This window comes from Lycium barbarum, chromosome 7, assembly GCF_019175385.1.
Source record: "Lycium barbarum isolate Lr01 chromosome 7, ASM1917538v2, whole genome shotgun sequence".
Lineage (NCBI taxonomy): Eukaryota > Viridiplantae > Streptophyta > Magnoliopsida > Solanales > Solanaceae > Lycium > Lycium barbarum.
In genome coordinates this window covers 96,088,766-96,097,968 of record NC_083343.1, presented here as the reverse complement: position 1 = coordinate 96,097,968, position 9,203 = coordinate 96,088,766, and positions in this window count along the sequence as shown.

Sequence of the window (9,203 nt, the reverse complement as noted above, 5' to 3'; positions counted from 1 at the left end):
ATAAACTGCTTGTAGTGGGAATGTTGATAGAATATTGTTATGAATTGATGATTAATGATTACTAAGGCCGTTGATAGGTTGCTTAACACCTAGAAAATCATCCACCCCTTGGAATGGGGAAAAGCGGAAGGGTATTCTTGAATTGGTACTTATGATTGGAGTAATTATGACTCATTGGACCTTTTATTTCTAGACTTTGAGCGTTCTGAGGCTTTAAGGAAAGAGAAAGCTGTAGCGGAGTGACTTGCATTGTTCCAGCTCTACACTGAGGTAGGTTACGGTCTACGTGAGTTAGACTTTGGTTAGTTGATTGTATGTTTGTGAAGTCTTTAGGAGAAAGCATGTCTAGTTTTCATGCATGATATTGTGTGGCTAAACTCCTATGTGATTGCGATTGTGATTGAGTGATTGTGTAGACTTCGTGCCAGTATTCCTGTGTGTTGATTCTGCAGTGGATGTATTGTGATGAGAAGCTAATATAATCTTCTTGATGGTAATGCGACATGGAATGATGATTTGAGTATTGATATAGAGAAGGTAAGAAACACTGTTTTGTAAATAGGTGAGGCACATATGTGACCTAGATTACGGGCTCGTGGCCCGAGGTTAGTTCCGAAAAAGAGAAGTACATTGATAAGTCCCGCGTTTGAGGTCCGTTTCGGAGCGGAGGTTTGTGCTCGGGTTTGGGGAGTATTCTGGAATGAGTGGTACATCGACACCATGGGTCTCCTACAGGTCATGACCACTGAGCAATGACATCAGTTAGCATGTGTGTACAATGGGTGTGGTCATTGTGGTAAACTTATTTCCGTTGTGGCTTATGTGATTGTGATTCTTGACATCTTGGTGATTTGATTGTGATTATCCTTGATTGACTTGCTGTGGTTTATTGATATTCATGTCTGTTGACTGGCTTGCTTATTCTATTGATTTTATGAAATATCCATGATACTAATCTTAGTCGGCCTATGATATCTACTAGTACATAGTGTTTGTACTGATACTACCTTGTTGCATTCTTTTGAGTGCAGATTGTGATACGGAGACTGCTACCCACCCTCACATCTAGCGTGGAGGACGTTTGCTGATAGATTTAGGATGAGCTTCTTCCCATGCCAGGCTGCCCGAAGATATTCTTCTTATGATGTTTTTTCTTATTCTGGACATTATGGATATTTATTCGTCGGATGTCATTCCTTAGACATGTTTTAGGTTAGAGTCCTGTACGATGACTTTCGGATTTTGGGGATTTTGTAATAGTTAGAACTTCCGCATTTATTTCAATATTTTATGGCATGACTTATTTTGTTCATTTCATATTTGAATGAGTAATAACTGATTAGCTTGGTTAATATAAAATCGGATTTGAATGGATAGATGTCTTGTGTGTTGGTTCGTCGACAAGGATTTAGTTGGGTGCCAGTCATGGCGGGTTTGGTCGTGACATTCAAAATATACTGCAGGCTTTTATAATCTGTGAAAATATCAACATGCGCTCTATACAAATGATGACGCCATATGTTAAGTGCAAAAAACACAACTGCTAATTATAAGTCATGAGTCGAATAATTCTTTTCGTGAGGCTTAAGTTGTCTGGATGCATAAGTTATAACCTTGCCATGCTGTATTAAAACACATCCAAGACCAACTTGCGAAGCATCACAATACACCACAAACCCTTCAGTTCACTCTTATAGCGTCAAAACTGGAGCGGAAGGCAACCTCTTATTCAACACCTCAAAACTTCGCTCAAATGCATCTGACCATTGGAATTTGTCCTTTTTCTGAGTCATCTTAGTCAACGGAGCTGGGATAGAGGAAAATCCTTCCATGAAATGCCTGTAGTAGCCTGCCAGATCTAAGAAACTTCTTATATCAGATACTGAGGTGGGTCTAGGCCAACTTTTCACGGTATCAATTTTTTGAGAATCCACTTAAACACCTTCACCTGAGTTTACATGGCCTAAAAACACCACTGACTTTAGCCAAAATTCACACTTAGAAAATTTTATATACAGCTTTTGATCCTGAAGTGTCTGCAACACTACTAATCCTCTGCATGATCGGTCTCACTACGAGTGTCATGCCCTGAACCATGGTATGGGTGTAACATGGCACTCTGTGCCTGACAACATGTGACCGAGCGAACCAACTAGCTGGCCAAATCAACATACGATATCATAACATACTGAATGCGGAAAATAAACTAATACATGTTGACATACTGAAAGTCTGAATGAAAAAACCCAAAGTCTATAAAACACTAATATAAGTCTGAAACATATCTGTGGCTAACATTGCTTATCATGAAAAGCCCGCGACTCTATCTAACTATTACTCTAGTCTATGAAGCCTCTAATGAAGTACTGAAAATACTAACTGTCTATAAATACTGAAAGACTGTAAAGTAATGATAATACCCCGACAAATTAGCCTCACCAATCAGCTGATACAGGAAATCCTAGCAAGCAGATTTGTCATCCTGTAAACCTGTACCTGCATCGTGAAATGAAGGCCCCGGGCAATAAAAGGGGACGTCCGTATATTTGCATTGCACTGGTATGTAAAGCAACTGAAAAGAAGAACTGTATATGGGGTGCTCGGGTAAAGGGTTGTCACGACCCAACCGGAGGGCCATGACGGGTACCCGGAACTGACCTACCGAGCACCTCTTAACATACCTCTCATACTTATACCTAGTTGAGCCACATGGCTAACTCGTAATTACCACGCCTGAAGAGAATCAAGTTCCATCGAATATATACACACCTATATAAACATCATTAACTATGTCATATGTACAAGCTAACAAGGCTACCAAAATGATATACAAAATATGATCCGACAAGGTTACCGGATGTCTAGCTATATACACCTGTCTACGAGTCTATACATTGAGTATGTAATATCATAAGGATGGGACAGGACCCAGTCATGCCCAAGTATGTACACAAAAGAATATTACCAACTAAACTGCAGCTCCGGATGAAATGGAGCACTTCTATGCAATAGCGGATGAAGCAGCCTAGGGGTCTGGTCCGCCTTCCTATCTACCTGCGGGCATGAAAGCAGCGTCCACAAATAAAAGACGTCAGTACGAACAATGCACTGAGTATGTAAGGCATGAATTAGCAACATGATGAAACATGAAGGTAACATAAGATAGAGAAAACAATTTATACCTCATAATACCTCTTAAGACGACTGTCATGCATACTTAACCTTTCTCAAGTTGGACCAAAAATCCTATCCAAAATTTTGTCAAGTTTTCGCAAAGTTCCGATAAACTTAATTTGCTTATTATTCAATCCTTCCATAACTTATTACATGAACTTAAACCCTCATAACCATAAGATAGACACATATAATCTCATATATCCTAGAAGATAACTCCAGTGTCCACAATTAGGACAACTAATACTTAACGAATCTCAACGTACAAAAATGACGAGGTGTAACATCCTTCCCCCCTTAGAAACATTCGTCCTAGAATGTTAAACTCATAGGAATTCTATAAAAATTTTGACAGTTTCCCCTGTAACTATAGTACTACCAACCTGTTACAACCAGAAATACACAACGCCACACAGGGATACAACTAGAATAACAACAATGGCCTCACATGAACAATAATCATAAAAATAAAGCATTACGCACTTGAAGACAATGGTGTCTATGTCTGAACCTTCTCTAGGAGTGGGAACAAGTGTGGATACCTGGACCTTATATCTTCTTCAGCTTCCCAAGTCATTTCTTCCTTATTCCTATTCCTCCAAAGAACCTTCACTGAAGCTACATCTTTAGTCCTCAATCTCCGAATCTGCCAATCTAAAATAGCAATGGGAACTTCTTAATAAGATAATTTCCCGGTAACCTGAACATCATCTACGGGTCCAACTGTGGAAGGATTTCCAATACACTTGTGAAGCATTGACACATGGAAAGCCGGGTGGACTGACTCCAAGTCTGAAGGTAGATCTAACTCATAGGCCACCTGGCCTAGTTTGCGTACTATCCTGTAAGGCGCAATGTATCAAGGACTAAGCTTGCCCTTTCTACCAAATATCATCACACCTTTCATAGGTGACACCTTCAAGAATACCCAATCATTGACTTAGAATTCTAAGTCTCGCCGGTGATTATCTACGTAAGATTTCTGACGACTCTGAGCTGCCAATAATCGATCCTGAATAAGGTTGACCTTTTCCATGGCTTGCTGGATCAAGTCTGGCCCTATTAACTTAGTTTCTCCCACTTCGAACCATCCAATTGGTGATCTACATTTTCGCCCATATAGAGCTTCATACGGGGCCATCTGGATATTGGAATGATAACTGCTGTTATAAGCGAACTCAATAAGCGGTAAGTGATCATCCCAACTACCTCCAAAATCTAACACACATTCCCATAGCATATCCTCAAGAGTCTAAATGGTACGCTCGGCTTATCCATCAGTCTGTGGGTGACACGTTGTGCTAAGACTCACTTGAGTCCCCAAACCTTCTTGGAAAGACTTTCAGAAATTAGCTGTAGACTGTACTCCTCTATCAAAAATAATGGATACTGGAACACCATGGAGCCGGACTATCTCTTTGAAATAAAGCATTGCATAATCTTCAGTTGAGTATGTAGTTCTAATAGGCAGGAAATGACCTGACTTCGTAAGTGTATCCACAATTACCCATATAGAATCGTAGTTACGCTAAGAACGAGGCAAGTTTGTAATGAAATGCATATTAATTACTTCCCATTTTCAAGTCAGAATTTTCATAGCTTGCAACAATCCCCTAGGCTTCTGATGCTCAATCTTTTACCTACTGACAGTTAGGACATTGAGCTACGAACTTTGCTATATCTTTCTTCATTCCGTCCCCCCAATAAATGGATTTAAGATCATCATACATTTTCGTTGCTCCCGGATGAACAGAATAACGGGAGCAATGGGCTTCCTCCAAAATCTAGTGACGTAATCATGCAACATCAGGAACACACAACCTGCCTCGACACCTGAGAACTCCATCTACAAAAATCTCAAAAGATGACTTTTTTTTCTAAGGAAATGGATCCCTGTAATGAATTAACATGGGATCCTCATACTAGCGCTCTCTCACCTCAATTACCAATGACAAAACAGCTGAATTTTGAATGGTAACTCCCATATTGCCCGAGTCAATTAACTGAACTCCTAGGCTAGCTAGCTGTTAAAGCTCACGAGCTAACTCTCTTTTCTCTAGCTGAACATCACATAATCTACCCATAGATCTACGGCTAGGAGCATCAGCTATGACGTTCGCCTTTCTTAGGTGATATAGGATGCTAACATCATAATATTTCAACAGCTCCAACCATCGCCTTTGCCGTCAATTTAACTCTTTCTACTTGAAAATATACTGAAGACTCTTGTGATATGTAAAAATATCAACATGAATACCATACAAATAATGCCTCTGCATCTTCAATGCATGAATCACCGCATCCAACTCTAGATCATGGGTCAGGTAGTTTTTCTCATGTTTCTGCAACTTTCTTGAAGCATAAGCAATAACTTTACTGTGTTGCATCAACACACAAGCTAATCCCACGCCTGAGGCATCACAATAAATAACATAGCCCTCCGATCCTTCTAGAAGTGCCAGAACTGGGGCCGAAGTCAATCTATTTTTCAACTCCTAAAAGCTGCATTCATAAGCATCCATCCATTTAAATTTAGCTAATTTCTGAGTCAGCTTCATCAGAGGTGCAGAAATAGAAGAAAAACATTCTATGAATCTTCTGTAATAACCTGTCAAACCTAGAAAACTATGAACTTCAGTAGGTGTTGTAAGTCTCGACCAAGTCTTCACAGCCTTCACAGCTTCAATCTTTTGGGGATCCACCCGAACACCATTGGCTGAAATAATATGCCCCAAAAAAATCACAAAATTCAACCAGAACTCACATTTTGAAAACTTTGCATATAGCTCCCAAGCTTGAAGAACTCTAAGGACAGCACGTAAATGATCTCCATGCTCTTTCTCAGATCGAGAACATACCAGGATATCATCGATAAACACAATCACAAATAAATCTAGGAAAGGCCTGAACACATTATTCATCAAATTCATGAACACCGTCGGTGCAATAGTCACCTCGAACGACATTACCCGAAACTCGAAATGACCATATCTAGTTATGAAGACTGTCTTTGGAATGTCCTCATCCCTGACTCTTACCTGGTGGTACCCCGATCTCAAATCTATCTTTGAAACCCATTTTGCACCCTCTAACTGATCAAATAAATCATCAATCCTTGGAAGTGGATATTTATTCTATATTGTCACCTTATTCAACTGTCTATAGTCAATACACATCCGCAAGGAACCTTCTTTATTTCTTACAAACAACACAGGTGCTCCCTATGGTGATGAACTAGGCCTAATAAAGTCTTTTTCTAGCAAATCTTTTAATTTCTCCTTCAACTCCCTCAATTTTGAAGGAGTCATTCTATAAGGAGGAATAGATGTTGACTTAGTATCTGGTAACATATCGATAGCAAAGTCAATCTCCCGTTCTGGTGGAAGGCTTGGAAACTCGTCCAGAAACACATCTGGAAACTCATTCACTACCAGAACAAATTGAAGAATTGGTGGCTTTGCTTCTGTATCTCAGACCCGAACTAAATGATAAATACAACCTTTCACAATCATCTTTCTTGCCTTGAGATATGAAATAAAGCTATGTCTCGAGGATGCTGTATTATCCTTCCATTCTACAATCGGCTCTACTGGAAGCTGGAAACGAACCATCTTCATTCTACAATCAATATTTGCATAGCAAAAATCCAACCAATCCATGCCCATAATAACATTAAATTCTACCATATTTAACTCAATTAAGTTATCCATGGTACGACGATCATAGACTATAACCACACAATTTCTATATACTCGACTAGCTATCACTGGATCACCAACGGGTGTAAATACTTTGAAAGGTTTAATTGACTCAGGTTTCACCCCAAACCGACCAGCAACATAAGGAGTAATTTATGACAATGTAGAGCCTGGATCAATCAATGCATATATGTCATGAGAGAATATCGATAATATACCTGTGACAACATCAGGGGAGGACTCAAGATTCTATCGTCCAGCCAATGCATAAATGCGGTGCTGAGGACTACTCGTACTGGACGCCCTTCCTCTACCCCTACCATGGCCTGCTGGTGTCTGTGAGCTTTGCCTCGAAGGGCGTACAGATGACGAAGAACTAGCTACTGATCCGGTGGGCTGGACCCTACCTCTACCACCTATCGATGGACAGCCACGCATAATATAGGCTGGCTGACCGCAGGCATAACAAACATCTGAACCTAATCGGCACTGTCCCCAATATAATTTACTACACTGAGTACATCATGGTAAAAGTGGTCTCATCTAGCCTGAATCACTCCTATACTGAGAACTCAAAGCTCTGAAACTCTGACCCAGTCCGGAGTGAATATGTCGATTAAAACTCTGGCCTACAAATCATGGAGGTGCACTTGCCACTGAATGTCCTGCGTGCCTAGAATACTATTATCTCTGACCCCCCCCCCCCCCCCCCCCTCCCCCTCCCAAACTCACTAACAGGACCTGAGGAGTTAACCCTCTTATTATAACCCCTATCATGCTCACGCTCACTCCTCCGCTGTTATTGCCGCTCTTCCAAATTCTGGACATGGGCCTAAATGCGAGATATATCCATACCTTTTTGAAGTGAGGCAATCAAACATTCATCCATCAAATCTAGCCCCAAACCATTCACAAACCAGTGTACGCGATCTCCCATATCAGCTACCGTGGCTGGAGCATACCTGGCCAAAGAATTAAAATGAAGGCTATACTCTAAGGCACTCAGATTCCCTTGTCTAAGGTTTAAGAACCTATCAGCTCTGGCATATCGAACCTCTGGCGGCAAATAGTGTCAGAGGAAAGCATCTACAAACTCTTTCCATACCAGTAGAGGTGTGCCAACTCCTATAGAAGATATCCAAACGGCCTACCAATGAACCACAATATCTCGTAACCTATAGGAGATCAACTCTACCGACTCAACATCCAAAGAATGTATTACTCCCAATGTTCTCAACATCCCACCTATGAAGCTCTGCGGGTCCTCATCCGGTTTGGACCCAAAGAATTTCGAAGGGTTCAAACTAATAAAATCACGGGCTCTAGCACTGACAGCTCTATCACCATGACGCGCACCCTGCCGCTGGGCCTGAGCAGCGACTAACTGGGTTAATAAATGGATAGCTTCTCTAATCTCCTTGCCTAAGGCATCTGATGGGAGACCTGGGGGTGTTGGAGATGGAGCTGAGGCTCCTCCATGCTCCTCTGGAGCGGACGGACTATGAGAGGACGGAGATGGAACCTCATTCTAAGACTCGCCCTCCTCTATGTCTATCGGCGATACCCGTTTAGTCTTCCTTCCAGCCATTGTCTTGCCCTTTTGGGCCGCTGTTACTTTTCTCTTCATAGGCATTGCTAAAAACATAACAAACGATTAGGGAAAAAGAGAATCTTAATAATATGACTCTATCGCATGATCTAAGAGGAGGAAAAAAAAGTCAATCATCCCTAAATGTCCTGCAGCCTCCTATTTATAAGTGTGGCACGCTTCACACCCATAAACAAAACTCTACTGGACACGGTTCATAGACACACCCTAGGTCGAACTGCTCTGATACCACTTTTGTCATGACCCAATCGGAGGGCCATGACGCGTACCTGAAACTGACTTATCGAGCACCTCTTAACATACTTCTCATACTTATACCTATGTGAGCCACTTGGCTAACTCATAATTACCACAAACTGAAGAGACACAAGTTCCGTCAAACATATACACATCTATATAAACATCTTTAACTATGCTATATGTACAAGCCGACAAGGCTACAAAAATGATATACAAAATATGATCCGGCAAGGTTACGGGATATCCAGCTATGTACACCTTTCTACAAGCCTCTACATTGAGTATGTAATATCATAAGGAAGGGACAGGACCTAGACATGCCCAAGTATGTACACAAAAGAATATTACTAACTAAACGGTAGCTTCGGATCAAATGGAGCACTTCTATGCAATCTCTGATGAAGCAGCCTAGGGGTCTGGTCTGCCTTCCTATCTACCTGCAGGCATGAAAGCAGCATCCACAAATAAAAGACGTCAGTACG